The sequence below is a fragment of the Amblyomma americanum genome, chromosome 1, assembly GCF_052857255.1.
Source record: "Amblyomma americanum isolate KBUSLIRL-KWMA chromosome 1, ASM5285725v1, whole genome shotgun sequence".
Classification (NCBI taxonomy): domain Eukaryota; kingdom Metazoa; phylum Arthropoda; class Arachnida; order Ixodida; family Ixodidae; genus Amblyomma; species Amblyomma americanum.
The window spans coordinates 425,807,588-425,832,674 of record NC_135497.1 but is presented as its reverse complement, the minus strand read 5'-3'; the positions used below and the strand labels follow the sequence as shown (position 1 = coordinate 425,832,674).

Genomic DNA, 25,087 nt, shown 5'->3' with positions numbered 1-25,087 from the left:
AGCTAGGCGGGAGCAGGAAATGGGGCCTTTAAGCCTACGGGTGGGTAAGGGAAAGGGAAGTTGCTCGGCGGGCAGGGAAATGTTTTTTTTTCATTTTTTAGAGGTACTGCGGTGGACGTGAAGGGGGAAGGAGGTCAGGAGAGTGGCGAGTGCAGATACGTAAAGCCACTCAATGAACTAAAAGTAGCGCCAACCTTTGAAGAACGCCGCTCCCCTCCTCCCTTGCGCGTCCCCTACTCTTTCAGCCTTCTCAACGGCCGAACGCCGTCACGTGCATTCGCGCGCTTTTTTCTTGCTTGTTTGGTTGCTTCCTCCTCACCCGCGGTGCGATACAGAGCGGAAGAAGCATGCGAGGAGCACGTTTTTGAGCCCTAAAGACCATGTTTTGCTCGTTTTTGCACGTTTTGCGCCTCGCTTGGACTGCTTTTTTCACAGCGCCGTGCTCACGATGCCGTGTTGCTGCGCTTTTGGGTGCCACACACGTGAAAATCACGGCAAGCGTCTCTTCAGGATTCCATCCGCGAATCAACACGCGGCGCGGCGGAACATTTGGCTGCAAAGAATCGGCCGGGCTGATTTCAACCCAACGCAGTGGTCGCGGCTTTGTGAGGTAAGCAAGCGATTTCTCGCTCATCACATATCTTATTGGTCGTGATATACTCTGCGCTGATTCGTTAGCCTTTCCCCCTGCTAAATGCCTTATATTTGCGCTGCGTTCAACTTTCATGACTGATCGCAATGACGTTGTGCCGAAAACTCCGTGATTTTTATCGATTCAGTCATTGACTCGAAAACGTTGCTTTTGGTCTGAATGTGCGGTAACTGCATCTTTAGAATGTATCGCCGTAGATAACGAAGCGGTGACGGTACTTTGGCAAAAAGGGGCGCCTAATTTTTTGCGTAATGTTGAGCATCTTTGGGCGACTCCGCGCCCTAAAAGAAAAAAAAATTGAACACTTTTCCTGTCGCTATCAGCCATACTCAAAGCAAAAACGTTTCGATGAATTATAACTATATCAAAATTGGTAGAAAGTGTTGAGCTTGATAACCTTTCTAATCGCCTATCTCTTATCTACTCAGAATCAAGGTCGCATTCCGGCGGTGTAGGGAACGACGTTAACTTTCTCTTAAAGTGTATGAATTAGTACTTATACTTGATGGAACAGGGTTTGATAGGGGCCTTGTTTTCTGATTTCACTTTTCAACAGGACCACTTCACGGACGAGCAGTTTGAGCCGCTGATTCTCAAGAGCTGCGGGGCAAAAAAATTGAAACCCAATGCCGCCCCATCGCTCTTTATCCATCGGAAGCAGCCTAAGCCGAGGAGGCCACATGCCAAACTTAAGGTTACGCCTAGAATTTGATTGACATTAATGTCACACTGCAGATTTCCTTGCGAAGAAAAGACGGTGAGGATGACGTATCAATCCTTGCAGAGTAACGCTGATGTTAAACAGCAGTATGTACTCGCTAAATTTTAGGCATTTCTGGTCCCAGCCAGAAGTGCAGAGAATACATACCTATTTTATGTATGGAGTTATGCGTGTACCAAGTCAGCTATAGATTTCATCGCCCCCTTTCGTGCAGGTTCTGCTGCGCCGTCTTGCAGCACACCTTTTGAATCACCACAAGACAATAGCGTTGCTGATGAGTGAGTACTTCCTGTGTGATGTCAATCACCACGCTGCACGTGATAAGGTACAAAGCTCATTGCGGGTGTATGGTGTTCATTATTACTTTTTGCAGCCTGTTTGGAAGCTGGTCCTGCTTACAGCATACCACCATGGCAAGGTAACTTTCATCCACAAAATTCACTCATGAGGGGTTTCGTTCGTTCTCTGTTTTAGCTGTTTTTTTGTACCTAACAGTCATGCAATATGTCCAGAGGCAGAAAGCCTTCTTTGGTACCTGCTGGCATTGAGCTCCTGTGTGTAGCTGCGGACTGCATTGAAAGTGAAGATCTGTCGAGTAACTACCATTTATAAACACTGTTTCTTCTGGTGAAGAGAAGTCATTTTATGATGTCTTTTCCTGTGCAGGCTGCATGGATGCTGACCCCACTAGCATTTCACTGCAAAGCTTATTGCAAGGAGCGTCCGCTATCGTGTGCCATTCATCAACGCTGTATATTGGTGGAGTAAACTGCTATTTCACGATATACAATCTTTTCTTGTGTAGGCTGCTCGGATGCAGACAGCACTAGCCCTCTCTTGCAGAGCTCGTTGCAAAGTGAGTGTTTATCTGGTGCTATTCATTAACGCTGTATTCTGCTGGAGTGCACAGCTATTTTATGATATTCCCTCTTCTTCTGTATAGGCTGCTCAGATGTTGACTTCACTTGCCCTTTGCTGCAGAACTCGTTGCAAAGTAAGGATGCTTTAATTCATCCGGGTTTTCTCTTGCCTTGATCTTTCTGCATTATACGCAGGTATACAAACTTCTAACACGTCTACTAGTTACGAGGCTCTTCCTGCAACTGTAACTGATGTTGACGGTGAGGATTTCTTGCTGTGAATCTAAAGAGGATTCTCTAAATTAAAACTTGGGAGCTTTCCATTTCTTCATGAATACACACATGATACCATAGCTCATGTATCATGATGCACTTTTTGTCTTTGTTTCAACTAGGGAGCTCATCGAAAGAGGTCTTTTGTACAGCAGATGAGGCTGCCTTGCACAAAAGAATTGCTGAGCTAGAGGATGAGCTGAAAAGCCACAAACGGAAACTGTCCATCTGTCAGCGACAAAAGAATGCTGCACTTCAAGAAGAAAGCACCCTCAAGAGATGGACTTGTCATTTTTTAGCAAATGACCAGCTTAAATCTATGGAATGATCTACAATGCACGGCACACCATGGTCGACTTCTACCATTGAAAAGGGATTGAAAATCAGGCTGCCTTGTGGATCTCGGGGTTATAACGTCGTCCAAGAAATTGGGACACCACTTCCGTCTGAACGCACTCTGCAGAGACACCTAGAAGATTTGAAATTTTTGCCTGGAATACTTCATGAAATTCTACCATCTCTTTCTCTCAAAGTGAGTATGTCTGGCATAACACATCTTTTCCTTGCTGAACATACGTGCTTTGGCAACAAAGGCCCAAGCGGATGGTAAAGCTAACTACTAACACTGTTATTCTTTGGGGTGAAGTTCGCAATACATTCATTGGCTGATATGGTTTTTTTACTGGAGATATTATGTTCTATTGCAACGAAGGCAGTCATTTGCAATGTGACAGTATTTGCATGTATCTTCTTTATCAGGTGAACCTCATGAAGGACTATGAAAAGCACGCCGTCCTGATATTGGATGAAATGCAGCTTACGCCGGGAATTGCCTACGACCAGGGAACCGAAACGGTGATTGTGAAGCCAACCATTCCTTTATCAAATGGTACCCTCCCAGACAATGTTATGGCCACGCATGGTCTTGTTTTTATGCTTGCTGGAGTGACCACACGCTGGAAGCAGGCAGTAGCATACCACTTAACATCAAACTCTTTTGCAGTAATACTGTGAAACATGTGATTCTAGAAATCATAAAATCTTGTGAGAGCATTGGAATCAAAATAGATGCAATAGTCTGCGACATGGGAGGTGGCAATCAAGCCCTTTGGAAAGAATTTGGAATTGTTGTTGGGAGGCACTGCCGCAGCAAAGTATCTTGTTCCCATCCATGTAACAGTAGCCGACAGCTTTACTTCTTGGCAGACGTTGCCCATCTGTTGAAAAATCTGCGCAACCACCTAACTCGTGGACAGTCAATTTTTTGCCTGAATCTATAGTTAGGAAACACAGCTTAAAGTCAAGCGAGGTAAACCTAGTTCAAGTATAAAGGCTTGTCGAGCTCGACTGTAAGCTTGACCTCAACATAGCACCTGAATTTAAGCCCTCCTGCCTGGACCCCGGTCATTTTGCAAAAAATGAAAGTCGGTTGGCATTTTCGCTCTTCAACCATGATACCGCAGCAGCATTACGCCTTCTGGTTCAAAGAGCGTCCCTGCCAGATGAGGCCCTGACTACTGCGTGGTTTTTTGAAACTGTTTTTAAGTGGTTTAAGGTTATGACACCGAGAACTGCAAAGCTTGCCATTAGCAAATTTGATCAGGTGAAGTATGCCGAGGCAGTTTCGTTCCTAAATGATGTCATTTGTTTGTTCTCAAACATTAAAATAGGTGATGGAAAACATTTCTGGAAGTCAGTCCAAACCGGAATTATTTTAGTTAGTAATGTTGCCCTTGAACTCCAAGACTATTATCCTAATAAGAAAGGTTTTGTCTGTGTTTTGTTAAGTCGATTCGGTCAAGACCCACTAGAAAACCTGTTTTGAACTCTCCGGAAAAAATTCTGTCCCCTGGCCACTCGAGTGTCGCTGCGCAATTCGTGCGGCAACGATGGCTCAGTTCTTCAGGCCAAGCAAATCTGGTAACTATGACCATTACTCAGGGCACTCGCTGATAGGTCTCAGCAGCATACCAGCAAAACAGAAAGAAAATGTTGACATCACCAACGTTGCATTCCCTGAGGATATAATTGCAGTAAGTACCCTTGAGCAAGAGTCTTTTGAGTACCTTGCTGGTTACATTGTGAGCAATGTCCAAAAAACATGTCTATTTGTGATGAATGTCAGAAAGCTATAACATGCAAGGAGGCCAACACACTTACTCAGCTGAAGTCATATACAGAGAAAATACGACTCGCTTTGCCTTCACCAGCTGTTGTTCAATTTTTGGAAAGTGCTGAAAACCTTTTCCGTGTGAACAGTGCAAAAGTTCTCCAGAATGAGCTTACACTTTCTCAGCATGAGGCCTGTGTGCTGAAAAGTATAACCCAGATGAACTGTTTTACAGACTGTCATAACATTGCAAACAAACTTCTCAAAGTATACCTGAAAACAAGGCTTCATATATATTTGGGCAAGGAAAACCAGCATATGGCTGAGATCAGATCTACTGTAAAATGTGGCAGCAGGAGTGTTGGTAAACAGGTGACAACAAGCAATGTATAATGATGCCAAGTTGGAGACCTAAAACAACTGCAAACCTTTCTCACACCTTTTGAAAGCCTCAGAAATAGCAACTTTGTTTCTCTGTGCCTGTTATGCCAAAAAGAAGTTTTTGTAATGATATAATCAAAATGTGTGTTTGGAAGACCCTTGGACATATTAGTGCCCGCTGAGAATTTTGCAATTCTGTGTCCCTCTCAATTCCTTTCTCCTATTTGTTTCACAATTTTGAGTATTGAGTTATAAGAGTTTGTAGTACAGCTTGAAAAACAAGTTGACATCTTGTGCATTGTATTAGATGTCATCATCACCAGCATTACTACACCCACTGCAGTGCGAAGGCCTCTCCCATGTCTCTCCAATTAACCCTGTCCTTTGCCAGTTGCATCCACACTTTGACTGCAAACTTCTTAATCTCATCCGCCCACCTTAGCTTCTGCCGCCCCCTGCTACGCTTACTATCTCTTGGATGCCGCTCCGTTACTCTTAAGGACCAGCGGTTATCTTGCCTTCGCAGTACATGCCCTGCCAAAGCCCATTTCGTCCTCTTCATTTCGACTAGTATGTCATTAACACGCGTTTGTTCCCTCACCCACTCTGCCCGCTTCCGGTCTCTTAACATTACACCTATCATTTTTCTTTCCATGGCTCGCTGCGTTGTCCTTAACTTAAGCTGAACTCTTTTCTTTAGCCTCCACGTTTCTGCCCCGTAGGTGAGTACCGGTAAGATACAGCTGTTGTACACTTTTTTCCTGAGGGAAATTGGTAAACTGCCGTTCATTACCTCAGAGAACATGCCATATGCGCGTCACCTCAATCTTATCTTTCTAGTTATTTCCCTCTCATGATCCGGATCAGCTGTCACTGCCTGCACTAAGTAGACGTATTCCTTTACTACTTCCAGCACCTCGTTGCCAGTTATGAAGTGCTGTTCCCTTGATAGACTGTTAACCATTACTTTGGTGTTCTGCAGGTTAATATTTAGACCCACCGTACTGCTCTGTCTGTCTAACTCATTGATCATGATTTGTAGTTCATCTCCGGAGTGACTCAGCAAAGAAATGTCGTCAGGGAATCGCAGACTATTTGGGTATTCTCCATTAACTCTTATTCCCAACTGTTCCCAATTCAGGCATAGGAATACCTCCTGTAAACAGGCAGTGAATAGCTTTGGCGAGATCGTGTGTCCCTGCCTGACGCCCTTCCTTATTGGAATTTTATTGCTGACTTTATGAAGGACTATGGTAGCTGTGCAGTTGCTATATATATCTTCCAGTATTTTGACATGAGGCTCTTCTGCACCCTTATTACGCAATGCCTGTGTTACTGCTGAGGATTCCACTGAATCGAATGCTTTCTCGTAATCAATGTAGGCGATGTATAGAGGTCGGTTATATTCTGCGCATTTCTCTATCACCTGATTGATATTAAGAATATGATCTATTATGAGATATCCTTTACGAAAGCCTGCCTGATCATTTGGTTGATTAAAGTCTAAGGTTGCCCGGACGGTATTAGCGATTACCTTAGTAAATGCCTTGTAGGCAACGGATAGTAAGCTGATCGGTCTGTAATTTTTCAAGTGCTTGGCGTCTTCCTTCTTAAGAATTAAGATAATGTTTCCATTCTTCCAAGCTTCTGGTACGGTCGAAGTAATAAGGCATTGCGTATACAGGGTGGCTAGTTTTTCTAGCACGATCTGCCCTCCATCCTTCAACAGATCTGCTGTTACCTGATCCTCCCCAACTGCTTTTTCCCCTTCCATTGCTCCTAAGGCTTTCTTTAGTTCCTCTGCCGTTACTGGCGGGATGACGCTTTGCTGTGTGCTACTGTCTCTCTCATTAACGTTCTGATTACTTTGGCTATTGTACAAATTTGTGTAGACCTCTTCGGCTACTTTAACTATCTTATCCATATTGCTAATGATATTGCCTTCCTCGTGTTGTAACGCATACATCTGGTTTTTACCTTTGCCTAGTTTCCTCTTCACCACTTTTAGGCTACCTCTGTTCTTTAGAGCATGCCACATTCTCTCCATATTAAACTTCCTTATGTTGGCTACCTTGCGCTCATTTATTAAGTTCGATAGCTCTGTTAGTTCTATTCTGTCGGTAGGGTCAGAAGCCCTCATGCTTTGGCGTTTCTTAATCAGATCTTTCGTCACCTGAGATAGCTTTCCGGTATTCTGTCGAACTGTCCTGCCACCTTTTTCTACTGCGCACTCCCTAATGATGGCCGTCAGATTATCGTTCAATGATTAACATCAAGATCGTCTTCCTCAGTTAAAGCCGAATATCTGTTTTGCAGTGATATCCTGAGTTCCTGTACTTTCCCTCTTACCGCTAACTCGTTAATAGACTTCCTCTTCACCAGCTTCTTTTGTTCCCTCTTCAAGCCTAAGCTAATTCGAGACCTTACCATTCTGTGCTCACTGCAGCGCACCTTTCCGAGGACGCCCACATCCTGACCGATGCCAGATTGAGCGCATAGTATGAAGTCGATTTTGTTTTTAGTCTCACCATTGGGGCTTTTCCAGGTCCATTTCTTGTTTTCTCGTTTGCGGAAGAAGGTATTCGTGATCCATAAATTATTTCTATCTGCGAATTCGACTAATAACTCTCCGCTGCAATCATATCATCATCGCTGTGGTATATACCATCAGTGCAAAGTGACATAGCAGTCTAGGAAAATGTGAAGTGGCTGCCTTAAGTTTCTGACGTTGTATCTTCCTGTCTGTAGTCGCTTTCTTTGGTTTTATGTTCACGTAGTCTGCTCTAATTATATGTATATGATAGATATCTATGTTCACTGTCCTATTCTTTTTTCTGCACTGCAACACGTATCTAGGCGAAATAAAACAAAATGTTTTGTGCTGTTACTTGATATTCTGTGTTCCTTCTTTAAGTTGAAATGACAAAGCTTTTACAGTAGCACTGAAAGACTTGAAAAATATTGTTATTGTGCACCAGGAAGGGTGCATTGGCCTTTGTGAACCCATGTAAAATTTCGATTTCGGACCCTAGTATGTATTAAGGTTCCACAGTGATCCACTTTCAGGTACTGCCTAGTGCTCGCTTTTTTAATTGTTAAAATGTTCGTTTCGTTGGTAAACGTATTGGAAATTTAATTTGCTATTAAATGTTAAAGCCATGATGCACGAAAGCTCGAGTAACGTTTCACAAAACTGGTGAAAACATAACTACCTTTTGAAGTCTTTGATCGCCGATGTACCTAAATGTCAACACAGCGAAGGGGAAGCGTTGGATGTGCCGTGAGAACATCTACGTGGTGCTATTTTCTGCACCAAACGCTCTCACGTAGCATGAACAAAAGGAATACTGCCTCCAGATCCGATACGATTGGGGATCAGTAATGTTAACACTTGCTCCTTAGCTTTATTTAAGTATCAGGAGCCATATGGGAAGAGTTGCGCGCACATACATTCAGTTACGCACTGTTAGAAATGAGGAACCAGTTTGACTAACCACAAAACTAATTTCACATGCGAAAACCCTCGATTCTACACATAAGGAATTCCTGCGCGGCTGGGACAATGTCCAATGTTTGCTCTGTACCTCTCAAGGGGCATGCTAGGAGCACCTCTGAAGGTCCATGGGTGCCTGCGTGCGGCGATACCGCGGATTCCAAAGGTGGCTGGGAGGGGGCCAAGCCGCATGTTAGATCATACTTTGTATTCGCTCATTTTGTTAAGATACTGTATAAAATGCCAAGCACGCTACATCTTGCTGCCAGGCGCAACACACGCTAGCGCCGGTATGATCCGCAGTAGGTGCTTGCAGACACCTGTAAAACGACTGCCGCCTTACTTTTATAGACCCCTCCCTGCCTCTAAAAAGAAAAAAAGGCACGCATGGCATTATGTAACTTGCTCTGACCTGCGGCACACGCAAGAGCGACGCCTAGATAGCGGAGCACGTCGCTTTGGCATCAGGGACGAGCTTCTGCAGCTTTATCGGTAGCTCGCCAGCCAGTGACACCAGCACGATAACTTGTCGGATCAATCACTTTCGCACGCCAACTGTAACGTTGAAGCCGCGCTGCGAACTTTGGCCGGTAACCGACAAGTGACTGAAGCACGGAGGCGAAGGCAGTAGCTGAACCAGCGCCGAGGTCGCGCGCGTCATGGCACAGTGTCGGACAGCTAACAGCGGGAATACCGAAGCGCAACTACATTTAGACATTCTAACTTGGTGTTTCAGCAGCCAGTCATAATATAACATGAAGAAATTGCGACAAAAATACGAGCTCAAAAGGCCCTGCGATACCTTGCGCCAGCTGTAGCGCCAGTTTTTTTCTCCGGAGAGCGTCTGCTACATCCGCACCGCGTAGGGGGAGCCACAGTCGAAACGAGAGAGAAGGAGTGGCGGCGCACGAGAGGGAGAGAGGATATGGCGCTACTTTTAGTCCATTGAGGGGCTTTACAGATACGAGCTCGCCTCAGAAAAATGGTCTCCGAAAAAGCAACCGGTCTAGGAGGCTACTGCTAAAAAGCAGGAACAAAAGCGCCTCTGCAGCGTATTTTTATTTGCATTTCATCGCATACATCGTGATGCGCAAATCGGGTATCGTTGCATTATGGTTACCGCTCAGCGCACCAGCGCTGGCCGCGTATGTAGATGGCGTTGGTAAACGCTATGGCCTCTTCTATACTTATACCAAGTCTGATTTTGCCCCCTTCACTCTTCGTCCTCCTCCCTCTCTGCGAGCAAAAGCCGTTTGGCAAGATGGATGCCGGGACAGCCGGGCGGATGAGGTGCTGGACACGGGGGCCGCGGTAGCGCGCCCTTTGTTTTGCGAGTCGGTATGGTGGCGTGTTATTGCTGTGCCACGCACATGTTTCCGCTTGTTCAGTACGCAAGTGAGCGCAAGCGGTATACGTCGTCCGCGAAGAAGCAGTGCGGAACTCCCCATTGAACATCGAATATTTGGACAGAAGAATGAAGTGTTCTGGGACGGTGACAACACTCGCAACGGCTATATACAATTGTCGCATCATCCATTTGACCGGTAAGTTGCCGTTTCTGCTAGGCGTATTCATGCTGAATGAAAAGGGACAGATAATTTGAAACTCTCGCATTTGACCGCAGAAAAACAATGAAGTGGCTGTGCGGAGGAAGGAGCACAGGAGCGAGACAGCCAACGCAAAAGCGAGCCTGATGGACGGAAGAAGGTGCGTAGATTGCGTGTCCCTGTTTTCCTGCTTGTAGCAGCTATTAAGGATTAAGTACGTAGCTTGTAAATATATTGTCGCATGCAAGAAGACGCCAAAGATGAAGACTTGGTCTACGAGCGTGAGGAAAGAAGAAGAAGCTAAAGTGAAGCTGAAGCTGAAGTGCGCAGGGACTTTTTCTGGTTAACCAGTAAATCGTTTTACCTTCAGCTCTCCTCGGGGTTCTACCGAGTCCTGACACTGGTGGAGGTGCGAGGTATGCACAGGACTCCTTCCGGCAGTCCACAGCGAGTCCCGGACATCGACACGCCTGTCCATCGCGCTAGCCGCCGACGTCTAGGCCTTTCCCTGGAGTACAACCATCTACCGGGCGACTCTTCAAACGTCAAAGTTCGCCGGGTCTTCCAAGCCATGACACCTCCCACCCCTACATCGGTGACTCTTCACAACACCAAGGTTGCTTCCGCGGGAACGTGTTTGAAGATGTGGAAGACTGGCTCAACCAGTTTGAACGAGTGGCCAAGTTCAACCAGTGGAGCGTGGACCAGAAGCTTTGCAATGTTTATTTTGCACTTCAGGATACTGCTAGAACTTGGTATGAAAACCACGAGGCCAGCTTGTCCACATGGAATGACTTCCGCCGCCAGCTGGCGGACACTTTTGCCGCTACTGATCGACGAGAGAATGCGCTGCGTCTGCTTGAAGTGCGCGTCCAGAAGCCAAATGAAAGCGTAGCTATGTTTGCGGAAGACATGGCTGGCCTTTTTCGCCGTGCCGACCCCGATATGACTGAGCAAAGGAAGCTACGACATCTCATGCATGGCGTCAAGGAGCAGGTGTTTGCCGGCTTGGTGCGCAACCCACCTCAAACCGTCAGTGAGTTCGTCAAGGACGCTACAGCTATAGAGCGAGCCCTCCAAAAACGTTGCCGCCAGCACGACCGACCCTTCACCGGTGTTCCACCGACTGCGGCGGCACTCACTGCAACCGATGGGAACACTCTTCGAGACCTCATTCGAGAAATTGTCCTCGAGGAGCTGCAGCGAATTACTGCTACAAGCGTTCAGTCACCAGAGGCCGTCGCAGCAGCCGTTAGGAAAGAGCTCCGGCATGCTCCATCACCGTCTGCACCATACCACGAGTCTCATCCTGTTGACAGCGCGGCAGCCATTTGCGAACCATACCACGTGCCCCAACCCAACAGCAGCACGGCCGTCAACACGGCGCCTTACTATGAGCCGGGGCCGCAACCCGCGAGCTATGCGGAAGTTCTTCGTCGTCCGCCGCCAGACCACGCCCCACCGAGCTCAGCGAGCCGTCAGCAGACGCGGTTCTTCCAGGAGCCTCAGTGGGCACGTCCCGGCCGCCTTCAGCCGCGCCGAACTGACCTGTGGCGCTCTTATGACAGCCGACCACTCTGCTTCTTCTGCGGTCAACCTGGCCATGTGTATCGGTACTGCCACTACCGCCAAGAGGGGCAGGCCTTTCCGCCTGGTTCTGGTCGACGCCGTTTCGACGCTGGCCGTGCACAACTCGAGGACCCGCCGCTCAGCACGGAAGCCGACTCACCAGGCTTCCGCCGCCGCTCCCCATCTCCACGGCGTTATTCTTCACCGACGCGTCGTAGCGATGCTGACGTTAGCGGACGGCGGATCCCGAGCCCTCGCCGGGGAAACTAACCGCCGCAACCTCGCGAGGGGAGGTTGCAACCATTCGAAAAGTTTCAAAGCCCTCACTACCGCCGCAACTGCCGACCGCAACCCATGACTTTGACGCCTCTGTTCACATTGACGCTGCCGCACTACCACCAAAAATGCCGTCTACATTAGCGCCGAACATGCCAAACCAGATAAGCAGCCCTGACGACGAAAATAACAGCGCCGACCTTACCGCAAACAGCCGCAAATGCCGAGAGTGACGAGCAACCCAGACGACGTTGTTAGCGCTGACCTCGCCGTTTGCATTGATGGGTTGGAGGCACACGCTCTGGTGGATACCGGGGCGGGTTTTTCAATCATTAGTCAAAAACTGGCTGACAAGCTGCGCAAAGTAAAAACCGAATGGATTGCGCCAGTAATAAGAAGTGCTGGGGGTCAGCTACTGGCACCGACTGGGAAGTGCACTGCCCGCATAGGAATTGGAAACTCAGTGTTCGTTGGCAGCTTCGTTATCCTCTCAGACTGTTGCAAAGACCTCATCTTGGGCATGGACTTTCTGCGCCTTCATGGGGCTGTGATCAGCTTTCGATACAACGTCGTTGCCTTCACCAAAAATCATAGAGACCTTGGCTATGCGCAAGTATCACTGATACCCTTACGAGTTACCAATGAGGGGGTGACATTACCTCCGCGATCGTGCTCTCTTGTTGAAGTGAAGTGCGACGTGGCGCATACCGGCGATGGCGTCGCCGAACGGGCCGTCACCCTGATACTCATCCGAGGTGTTTCTGTAGCTCGAGGACTAGTCAGTTTGGCCAATGGGCACGCCGAAGTGCTGCTGACAAACTTCAGCGACGAGCGTCGGCAAATTCCGAAAGGCACAACTGTGGCCTTCTTCGATAGCGTCCCAAGTGACCAAGACTATTTCGTGCTGCAACTGGAAGGATCAGTGAGCAAGGCGCCCGCACCCATAGTCGATGTCATCCCAAATCTGTCGTCTTCAGAACGGGAACGTCTTTTGGATCTCATAGATCACTTTCGAGACTGTTTTGCTTCAGAATCGCGGGTCGACCAAACACCTTTGTCCAAACATCGCGTTATCACGGATGACGCGATTCGCCCGATACGACAAAATCCTTACCATGTCGCTCCGAAAGAGCGCGAGGCTATTCAACGTCAGGTGGCCGAAATGCTTCGAGACGACGTTATCCAGCCGTCACAGAGTCCCTTGGCTTCCCCGTGGTACTTGTTAAAAAAAAGGACGGCAGCTTACGATTTTGCATTGACTACCGCAAGCTCAATCAACTGACCAAAAAAGATGTGTACCCCCTCCCTCGCATCGATGATTCCCTTGATCGGCTACGAAATGCACGTTACTTCTCTTCAATGGATTTGAAAAGTGGATATTGGCAAATTGAAGTAGATGAGAGGGATCGGGAGAAGACAGCATTCATCACTCCTGACGGATTGTATGAGTTTAAGGTTCTTCCATTCGGTTTATGCTCGGCACCAGCAACATTTCAGAGGCTGATGGACACTGTGCTCTCAGGACACAAGTGGCAAACATGCCTGGTGTATCTTGACGACGTGATTGTGTTTTCGGCAACCTTCGAGGAGCATCTGCGCCGTGTGGTAGCTGTTTTTCAGGCCATACGATCTGCGGGCCTCACACTAAAACCCGAGAAGTGCCACTTTGGTTACGAGGAGCTGCAATTCTTAGGACACGTTGTTAGCCAAGAAGGTGTCCGGCCTGACCCCGAAAAGCTCTCCGCAGTCGCCAAGTTCCCAACACCTACGGACAAAAAGACGCTTAGGCGCTTCCTGGGGCTTTGCGCCTATTACCGTCGATTTATTGCTGGCTTCTCACGAGTTGCCTGGCCATTAACTTCACTGACACGCGACAACGTTGTCTTTCGCTGGGGTGAAGAGCACCAAGCTTTTAATGAACTCCGGAGACGCCTACAGATGCCACCTGTCCTGGCGCACGTTGATGACGACGCCCCTACCCTGCTTCATACCGATGCATGCAATGTGGGTTTAGGCGCTGTATTGGTGCAGCGCCAGGATGGTGTGGAAAAAGTGATTGCTTATGCCAGCAGGACTCTGTCTAAAGCTGAAGCGAACTACTCGGCAACAGAAAAGGAATGCCTTGCAGTTGTATGGGCGGTTATGAAATTCCGCCCTTACTTGTACGCTCGCCCCTTTCAAGTCGTTAGCGACCATCACTCTCTCTGTTTGCTGACGAACTTAAAGGACCCTTCAGGGAGACTCGCGCGTTGGAGCCTTTGGTTACAAGAGTTCGACATGACGGTTATTTACAAATCAGGAAAGAAGCATGCGGATGCTGACTGCCTTTCGTGAGCACTAGTCGGACCCTCCACAATGACCGATGAAGACACTGCTTTTTTAGGAGTCATAGATGACGCAACTCTTGCCAAACAGCAGAGAAAAGACCAGGAATTGTTCCTTCTTATTCGTTTTTTGGAGAAGCGAACTACGGATGTGTCTAAGATTTTCGCCCGCAGCCTCTCGTCATTCTTTCTTCGCAACGACGTAATTTACACTAAGAACTTCCGTCCTGGGGGGAACAGTCATCTACTCGTCGTCCCAACAGCTCTTCGCACGGAAGTCTTGCAAGCGTGTCAGAACTAGCCAACCGCCGGCCACCTAGGCTGCACCCGCACGTTGGCTAGAGTACAGCGCGGATACTACTGGCCGAAACTACCGGTGACAGTGAAGCACTATGTACGGACGTGCGTAGACTGCCAACGTCGCAAATCACCCCCTTAAAAACCAGCCGGTCTACTCCACTCTCTTCAAGTGCCAAAAACACCTTTCAATCAAATTGGCATGGATCTCCTGGGACCATTTCCGACGTCTACTGCCGGGAATAAATGGATAATTGTCGCCACCGATTATCTAACTCGCTACGCGGAGACAAAGGCTCTGCCCAGGGGTACCGCCGCCGAAGCAGCTCGGTTCTTCGTTGAGAACATTGTCCTTAGGCATGGCGCTCCGGCACTCATTATAACTGACCGAGGAACTGCCTTTACGGCCGAGCTTTTGGAAACCGTTCTCCGCCTCAGCGGTACCAGTCATCGTAAAGCGACGGCCTATCACTCCAAAACCAATGGATTGACGGAACGCCTCAATAATACAATCGTCGACATGCTCTGTGTGTACGTGGACGTAGACCACAAGAATTGGGACGAAATTCTACCCTATGTCACGTTCGCCTACAATACGGCACAACAAGACACCACTCGCATGACGCCTTTCAGCCTTCTTCATGGCCGACCAGTGTTAACTATGCTAGATGCCATGCTGCTCCCGAATGCCGACGGCGACGATGTCGATCAGGACGCCGAGGAATTCGCACAGCGCGCAGAGGAAGCTCACCAACTAGCGCGTGTGCGCATCAGAACTCAGCAGGAGGCTTACGCACGATGCTACAATCTTCGCCACAGACATGTCATGTATGAACCTGGCGACAAAGTGTGAGTCTGGACGCCTATTAGCCGTCGTGGACTCTCCGAAAAATTATTACGGAGGTACTTCGGGCCCTATGTTGTGCTGCGACGTTTAACCGACGTCACGTATGAGGTGGTGCCGGACGGGTTATCGACATCCAAGCGACGCCAGCAACAAGTCGACGTCGTCCATGTTGTACGTATGAAGCCGTACTACTCGGACCGATCTTGACCTCCTACTTCCTTTTGTTACCATCGAGACGATGCTTCCTGAGGAGGGGGCAAATGCCGCACGCAAGAAGACGCCAAAGATGAAGACTTGGTCTACGAGTGCGAGGCAAGAAGAAGAAGCTGAAGTGAAGCTGAAGCTGAAGTGCGCAGGGACTTTTTCTGGTTAACCCGTAAACCGTTTTACCTTCAGCTCTCCTCGTGGTTCTACCGAGTCCTGACAACATAATATTAGCCGTGCGATACCCTTGAAAGGTACAGTTTTGCCTCTATACCACGAGAGGTGAAAGGGTGCTCGATCGTTCGAGCTGTGTTGTCCGCGACAAAAGGTGCGATGATTTAAAATGCGTAGTCGTTTGCAATTGCAATGGTTGAGCTCCGGCGCCGCCGCATAGCTGTGTGAACAACGAAGACAGAAGCGCTAAGTTCAAAACAAACCAGATTCGGTACAGTATGTGCCTTTGTTTGTCCCGTCAAAGATCGCTCCAGCGCTGTAGTCAAGCGCGCTCATGTCTGTATATAGAGTCATGAGCACACTTGTCTGCAGCGTTCGAGCGACTGTCTGCCGAGCAAAAGACACTAAATTTTAACGCGGGTAATGTGTCTCACAAGAAGTGCTTCCTATATTTTGGCTTTAACGTTCCAAAGTTACAATTGAGAGGTGCGCTAGGGGTGTCAAAGTGGCAGGCTTCGGGTTAATTTAGTCGTCGTGAGGTTCGTTATGCGTTGACATCGCACAGCTTAGAGGCATCTGAAATTTCGCCCTCATCGAAATGCGGCCGTCCTTGCCAGAATTTGATGCCGCGGCCATGGAATCAGCAGGCGAACGCTAAATCACTAAGCCACCGCAGCAGGCTGACGATATTTGTGCTTGAGCACGGCAACAGAAGCCGCGTTTAAATGAATGCCCCAGTAGCGTATCACATCGACGTTGTAAACCGGGATAATGTGCCATAATGTGTCATCGCATGTAAACCGGGATAATGTGCCATAAAGCGCGTTAACGCGCTAGTGGGATTTGGTGAAGTACTTTAACCAGAGGGAGGTGACGCGTCTCTAATATGTGCGTGCATGCCACTTAGGCCGCCCGCAGTGCCCCACTTGCGGGATACAATCCATAATTCACCAGAAAGAAGCGACAAATTCCTCACAAGGCAGGTCGATAACCGGTACCATTCTTATTTCCTTTCTTCTTTTTCTTTGTGACAGTTTCTTCAGCCACCATTTTTTTTTTGCTTTTTTTCCTGTGCTGTGCCTGTATACTTTTAATTTTCTCCCATGTCGAAGCTTCTCTTCTATGTGCTCTTTGCTATTATTATATGCGACAAAGCTGTACACCTCTGTATTCACGCCATATTTGATTTTTTAGTTTTATTCAGAACTTTTCTCTTTTACTATCCCCTTAAAAACTAAATACGGCCTTATTTATCTTGCCTCAAATTTATTTCTCTTGCCTTTCTGATTGTTTTTCTCGTTTTATTCAATGTTTTCTTTCCTGTTTCCTTACTCTTCATTCTGTATTATCGTGTTATCCTCTCGTTTCTTTCGATGTTGCAGCCTTTTACTGTCCCTTGCCTTTTTTATTCCTCATTCTGCAAACTTACGAACAAACAGTCATATTTTTACCTCAATATTTTTGTTTCATGTTTTCTTTACATTTTCTAAATGCTCATTGCTTTATATTCGTACAGGTCTCCTTTGCGTTTTTGTTCTTGGCATCGCCTTTACTTTTTCTCTTTCTGTTTCTCCCATCAGCTCTTCTTCATCCTCCTATTCATCCTCTTTTCGTCTCAATTTCGGCGATGATATCTGCACTTCTACTTTTTGCTGCTTATTTTTTTTTCCTTTTACAAGCGTGCAGAGAGGTTAATTTCTAAATTTTCTTCTGGGTATTTGTTTTTAAGCATTTGGCTGATTTTGTTTGTTATCCAATTTAAGCGCGGCATTCAGTGCTAGCCTATATTTTCTTTCATTTAAATTTCTTTTATTTCCGAGAGGGTTATTACTAGAGCGTCGCCCTGTTATTATGACACCGTAGTCAACTGCCTTTACCTGATAGCGTGCCAAAATAAATACTTAATTACTCGTTTTGAAAGTGTTCACTGAAGCACTCCGTACTTTTCGCTAAAAAATATTGTTGTTGGTCCGCAGTTTTATCTTCAATCAGTGCTTCTGGCTGTTCCTGGAAAATTTTGATCATGAAACTCCACGCAGCCTAGACATATTCAGCCCAGATGGGAATGCACCTGGGTATACCTTGAAGCACTACAAGATGCAGCAAAGTGCATTATTATTGTAGTACGCATTGCCTGGATAGGTTTCTGGGATAATGCCGTAGAACCACTCATATGAGCAGTACATGTGCAATTTATCCATTGGCAAAGCTGAGTAAGTAAAAGTTATAGAGGTTGGCTATCCAATGAGCCTCTCGGAATTTCTGGAAGGAATGAAGTAACCAATCTCTGCGCTATTACAAGGTTGCTGTTCTTTGACGCCAAAAGAAGCTGGTTACTTAACTCCTTAGCATTGAAGAGATGTTGCAGGATAGGGATGCTTCTGTTCATTGTATTTTACTTTGTATTCTTGTAATTGGACATTAGCTCGTAATTAGTTGCACCTTTTACATTGATACCTTTATTCTCGCTACTCTTTAGCAATAAGATCGGCAAGTGTTTGAGGAATTTTGAGCCTCTAACTATGTGAGATGCGCTTACTTTATGGTTGAAATGTAAGAATGCTATTCGTATATGCTTTGGGAAACATTGTGTGAGTGCATTTACTGGTATTATTAGTAATTTAGCTATGATACCATTTATATGGTCTCTTTTCGTAGTGTGTGGAGCCAGCTCTGTAATTGGGAAGACAGAATATCCTGTTCTGAAGCGTCTCTCAAAAAGTGGGTTAAAAACGTTTTGTTAACACCAAATAAAATACAACCGGCGAATAACTTGGTTTGTTTAGCGTGGAGGTGGGCCTACAACAGTTTTTGTGCTATAATTGGCCGAAATGCTTCAATACGCTTCCTCTCACTACACCGTATCGCAGGCTTAATCCTGTAATTTATAGATTGTGTATATTTAAGGAAATTGGGCTTTGCAGGAAGCACCGCGGAAGAGCGGAGAGAGCGTGCAGGACTGCTTGTGAGTGATCTGCCACCAGGGCACATGGCCATCAACTCTAGACCACCCGGATGGGCCTCAAACCGCACGGCATGATGAACAGGGCATTCCAATGGACTTATCGGCACCTCTACCCCTGCAAGAAGTGCCCTCGCGCAACTCACAAGCGTCCCTCAAACGACAGCTAACCGATTCCACCTTCGGCAAGTGATGGCTCCCAAGGTAAGCGCGCTTGTCTTGCGATAGAGAACTCGGTGAAGCCTACACCATGATCGGCTTCTTTCAAAGTGACCATTAAATCACTGGCCAACAAGAGCCTTACCTATATACCGAACAAGATTTTACAAGCTAACTTGGACGCGTGCCTCGGAACCAAAGGTTTTCGGGGCTTCACAGCCAGGACAAAGTCCAACACCATTGCAGTGTGGCTTCCGACTCTGACTGACGTAGAACGGCTGCAAACGCTCACCAGTATTTCACTGACAAGCGAAATATCAGTGCCAGTACAAGTGTATTTAGTTGAAGGCTCCGACTTGCAGCGCTGCGTCGTCTACAACGTCGATATCACTGAGGGTCAAACTGCCCTCCAGCGTGAGCTGTACTGTCCCACGAACCGTGTCATCCAGGCCCGACGCATGGGAAAGGGGCGCTCTTGCATAGTCACTTTGCAAGGTCCTCTGTCACTACCAGCCCGTCTGTACTATTATGGCTGTATTTTATGGCCTCAGCCATATAAACCGAGTGTTGTATATTGCAATAACTGCTTTCGCACTGGACATGTGCGCAAATCCTGCCCCTTCACTGCTGCCGGTGAAACTACATCGGAAGAGAAAGTGGCTTATCGATTCGGCGTTTGTAAATCCAACGACCACGAGATAACATCTCCAAGCTGTCCGACAAAACAAAAGGCAACACAACCGGCTCGTCTTCGAATGACTGAGCATTGGCCCATACAAGACAGCATAACTTCATCCAATCGGTTTGCAGCTCTCCAGTGGGATGACGACGAGTGGCCGGAGCTCCCTGAGCGCACCTCGCTTGATCCTTCAGCTCAGCAGTCTTCTAAACGGTACTGTGCGAAAATAACGCATCCGAAAACAGCCAGCAAAGCAGAGCAGTGTGCCTGAACTACCGCAGGACGACATGGCAGCAGGCGACGAACAAATCGCGCGTCTTTTAGCGGAGGTCACCAAGCTCCGGCAACACCGTGAACCGCTCGCTCGACGTAGACGGGCAGCGGAATCATCCGCCGCATCTATCAATGGCGCAGCAACATCGCCTTCCTGCCGCCCACCAGTGTCATTTTCTGCCGCCTCTTCCCAGATTACCGCAATGTCACTGGACAAATCTGTGACTTCTTTGCTCCGGTTTATGTTCAACCAGTTGTCCACCTGACGTCCGTGATTCTACAGCGCTTGGGCTAGTAACAAGAAATGGCAAGTTCCAGTCGTGCTGGTGTGCTGCAGCGGAACTGCAGAGGCATTTCCACGAAGGCGGCAGAGCTCAAGACCCGACTACAAATTCACAAGCTCCAGATGCGGGCCATGCTGCTACAGGAAACAAACGCCTTGCCATCGATTTCAGGCTTCAGTGCCTACATGTCTCCTTCAATGATAGACCGTCGTGTACAAACTGCTGCTCCCCCGGGAAAGGCGGCGGTGTATGTGGACTCACGTTTTCCGCATGTACGCCTTGCTCTCGAAAACTGGTGCACGTCGTAACAAGATGTAGTGGCAGTGGCTGGGAAACTTAAGAAGGGAACAGTTGTGGTCGTTTCATTTTACGTTAGACCAGCCGGTGGTGCTTCCTCCCGTATTAATCTTGGCTGGTTAACAAGTGTCCGTCGGTAGTATTCCGGGTGTCCGATTTTAGTCGGAGGCTACTTTAACGCCCCTCACCAGGATTCGGGGTACCCCACCTCAAGCTCTCGGGGCAGGCGTGTGCGGGATGCCTTCACGGATGCCCAATTTGTGCTGCTCAACTATCCTGGGACAGCAACACGGCCAGTGCGTAAAACTCGCAGTGCTTCCTATGCTACACACTAGACGTGGTGGCCGGGTCCGGGTACTCCCTCCTGGCAGATGGAGCCAGACTGCTGGGGAAGTGATCATCACCCTATCATCATCGGTCTTCAGACCTCAGATTTCCGACCTTTACGCTACAAATGTTCAGTCAGCAAGTGGGACAGTTTCAGCTCCTGTACGGGCAATCTCTCCTCAGCTTCTTCGCCAATCCTTGTTGAGCGCATACAAACAGCGCTCAACAGTGCTACAACTACCACCTCGACTGATGTTGGTCGACCGGCACCAGACCTCGGCCATCTTAACTTGTGGGCGGCACGCCGTCAAGCCGAGCTGGCTGCTACGGGAGACCCTACTTCGTCGCAGATACGTATGCGATTGCACTATCTTAGACCTATGGCACGCAAATATGAACGCGACTTCTCTCGGCGGCAATGGCATGCGTGGTGCGAACAGTTTTCTGCAAAATCATCGAATGCCTCTCTCTGGCGAACATTCCGTACAATGGAACGCGGTCGCCGTTCGACTGTGGCAGCGGCAACCGCATGCTTTTCGGCTAACTTGTCGCCAGATTATTTCGCCAAAGAAGCAGCGCGAAAGTTTTTCCCGAAATACAGTGTTTTGCCTTCTCTATCCGCCAGTTTAAATGTGGCAGGCATCCCAGCGCATGTATATCAAATGCCGTCTGATGACGTAGATGAAATTGCGTGTCCAATCTCTATGCCTGAGTTGCTTGCTGCAATAGATGATGCGAAACGGAAAACAGCGCCCGGCCCGGACAATTTTCAGTACGAGGTGTACAAGAACCTGAGTAGCGCTGCACTCCCTCAAATACTTGACACCATAAACAAAGTATGGTAGGATGGCGTAGTGCCCGACAGCTGGAAATCCGCTGTCGTGATTCCTATCCCGAAACCAGGAAAGCCTCCGACGGACCTTGCCAACTTGCTACCTATCTCCTTAACTCCTACGCTGTGCAAGCTGGCGGAGAAAATGCTAGCCACACGATTGTCATGATGGCTAGAGCAGCACGGTTTTTATCACCCAGCACAAACCTGCTTTCGTCCATATATCGGTACAGAGGACGGGTTGGCTGTCTTATCATCTGCAGTTTTGTCATTTACCCGCAGCCACAATGTGCGTACTGTTTTAGCAATGGACGTTGAAACGGCATATGACAACATCAGTCATGCAGCCATTCTGAACTAAATTGACATGGTTCATCTCCCTCTGAGAGCGCGTAGTTTTGTTCAATCATTTTTGGAAGACAGAAAATTTGCAATACGCCTCAGCGGCGAAGCGGTCGGATCATTTGTTCCTCTCTGCGGCGTGCCCCAGGGATCAGTATTGTTGCCGACGTTATTTAATATTGCTTTCATCCCGCTGGCTTGGCGCTTACATGACATCCGTGACATAAAATTTCTTCAGTACGCTGACGACATCATGGTGTGGAGTACTCACCAAGATCTCCGTACTGAGGAGGCTGCCCTTCAATCTGCCTTGGATGTTACCTGTAATTACGCATCATCCATCGGACGCCAGCCGCTGGGGACGCCGTAAACTTGCTGCAAGTCCAATCCATCTTTGTCTATCAGGCACCCCACTACAGAAAAGTCCGAGTGTAAAAATCCTTGGCTTAAGGATTCACCAATCAGGATCAGCGACTGCATGGCTTTCTCAGGCAAAAAGGCAAGCTTTTGGTTTGATTAGAAGAATTGCCCCTAAAACTGGTTGCGCAGGCTCGTTCGTTGCACGGCAATTGGTGAGGGCAGTTCTGCAGCCACGTATTGTTTATCAAGCCCAGTTTCAACATCTTACAAGAGCCCAATCGGATCGCCTTGAAGCCGTGAGTCGAGGGGCTATGAGGACCATTACATGCCTTCCACGCATCACACCGGTCATAGCTTTACAAGATAATGCGCAGCTCAATACCATTGATGAGCTGGTTCAGCAGCGCTGTGAAGCGCGCAGCCTTAAGGCCAGTCTATCGCACTCAACCCATGCACTGAGGACTTATGCAACGTCACACTCCATTCTTCAGCCGCCAACGCCAGTTCTTCCCCCATTGAAGTTTGTACAGCTCGGCGACAACAAGCCAACAGATAATCGCCGGCCAACATCTGCTCATTCGGCATCGTTGCTTCGCCAAAAATTTGAGGAACAAGATGCTTGCCTGCCTGAAGGATTCATTGTTGTCTACGTAGACGCAAGCATACAAGACTACAAAGCAACAACAGCTATGTACTGTTCGTGCAGACCTGCCCTGAATCATGCCTCTTGGTTTCAGCTTACGGAACCCCCTTCGTCTTTTTTGCTGAGCTCGTTGCAGTTCAAGAAGCACTCTGCTCTGTGGCCTACATAACTATGCTCCCTGCGTCCCGCGTTGTCATCCGCACTGACACCCTTCAAGTAGTCCGGTTGCTACGACGTGTTATCCGCTGTCCCACAATCTGTCAGGACATCCACCGGCTCGCGGCACGCATCCCGCAGCCAGTACGTATTGAGCGGGTCCTACGGGATCTGCTGACCTATCAAAGCCAGAGAGATTTAGCGACCCGCCTAGCGAATACGAACTCATCCCTTCCTCGGCTCCTTCATTTTTTACCCTCCTTTCATCAAGAAAGGAACTCCTCCGGAGCCGCACACGTGCTCTCATCCCTCCGTGTGCGGTAACCTTCCCCCGCGGTCTTACCCGTGCAGAGGAGGTTGCGCTTAGCAGGATCCGGGTCGGGGTTGCCCTCACACCAGCCATGACTCGGAAGTGGCCTTAGCACCGAGGATTGTTTCCTGGGCCAGGGTGTACGATATGTAAACACGAGGACATTGAGGCCGACATTCATCACTTACTGTGGGACCGCCCAGCTCTCAAGCCTACAAGGATCCGGCACCTGATGGTAGCAGGTCTTTCACCAATCAACCCTGCTTCATACATTGCCTGGACGCAGGGACCGTACCGTCGTTCTCTACGGGACTTCATCAAATCAGCTAACCTTTTACCATTCATTTAATCTCTACTACATCATTCATCACACCTTAACCCATCATTGATGCCCTGGGGCAATAAATTTCGCCTAAAAAAAACTGTCAACATTGGTGGCTGACTAGCAGGCTGTCGTTTTCGCAGTTTGGCAATGAGGCATGCAACCTCGTATATATTAGCTTGTGGTAAAACACGAATGATTTTATTTGTGTTCACTTTTTCTGGAATCTTGTGCAGAAGCGAAGTTGCAGTGAAGCAGACAAGTTGAAGCGGCGCAAGCTGATGACGAGGTACACGGCGTAGGAGTGCTGGACCTTCATCGCTCAAGTAAGTTTTGCAGCAACTTCCTTGTTGAGTCTAATCTAGTAATTGCGTGTGCCATTGTTTTTTGTTCTATACAATTTTGTTTTTGTTTTTCATGCATAACTGCACATTATATGCTAGGTTTATCTCGGCTGCCCGTGGAATAGGCTGAAGTGGAAAAAAAAAGAACTGACACAATTTTTGAAATCCTTTTTCAGCAGAGGCAGGCTGATGTCGTCCACATGTTTTCACATTTACGTCGTTTGGTGGATGGGTACATGAGTGTATCTAAAATAAATGGATCTCAAATTTATCTGCGAAATTATATATCTTCAAAATATGTCGGTATGAAATGTTGCCACGCCAAGCTGGACGTGCCCATGCATGCGGCGAAGCATTAGTGCGCAGGACGTCCCAGGAGTGCTAGAAGCTAAAGCATCCATAAATTTATTACGATTTATCTAAATGATGCTTTTACGCGACTTCTAGATTACAAATCGGTGTACATGATGGTTTGTTCCTCCAAGAGGCTGGTTGACGACAATTTATGAGTTTTCATTTTTTTTATTCGGCTTTTGTGAAAACAGTTCCATTTAGTACCTGCTGAGGTGCTTGAGTGCATCGGCGTTCAGCTGCTAATACCAAAATCGAGGACTTTATCCCGACTGTGGTGGCCCTGATTTCGACGACGGCGAAATTGGAAACCGCCCAAGTGCTTTGCGCTATCAGCGCAAATTATAGAACATCATAAGAGAGTAATGACTCATTGGCATCCACCCAAGCGCAGCCGTTAGGCTACAAAGGAAAGCTGAGTAATTACTCTCTTGTTACAAAGCTACTCCACCTCGGGGATTCTCCTAATTTGACTATTACAGAACATCACATTGCCTAAATGATTCTGGAGCTATCGATTATTTCGTCTCTCATAGCCAGTGGGACCTTAAACCCCACAATTAAAACAAGCTTAATTTAGTGCTATTTTTCAACTTAGTGTGCATTTCTAGGTATCTGATTTAGATTTTTCTCATTTAGAATGCAATATTTTTATAGACACATTTACTGGCACAAAAACCTTTCGATTCATGTTTAATTCACATAAGCATGTTCTTTT

General features: G+C 47.7%; 1 pseudogene; it reads left to right on the top strand.

Moving 5' to 3' along the window:
- The first annotated feature begins 448 nt into the window (after positions 1–448).
- Positions 449–23,976, top strand: LOC144124792 (uncharacterized; annotated as a pseudogene).
- The last annotated feature ends 1,111 nt before the right edge of the window (positions 23,977–25,087 follow it).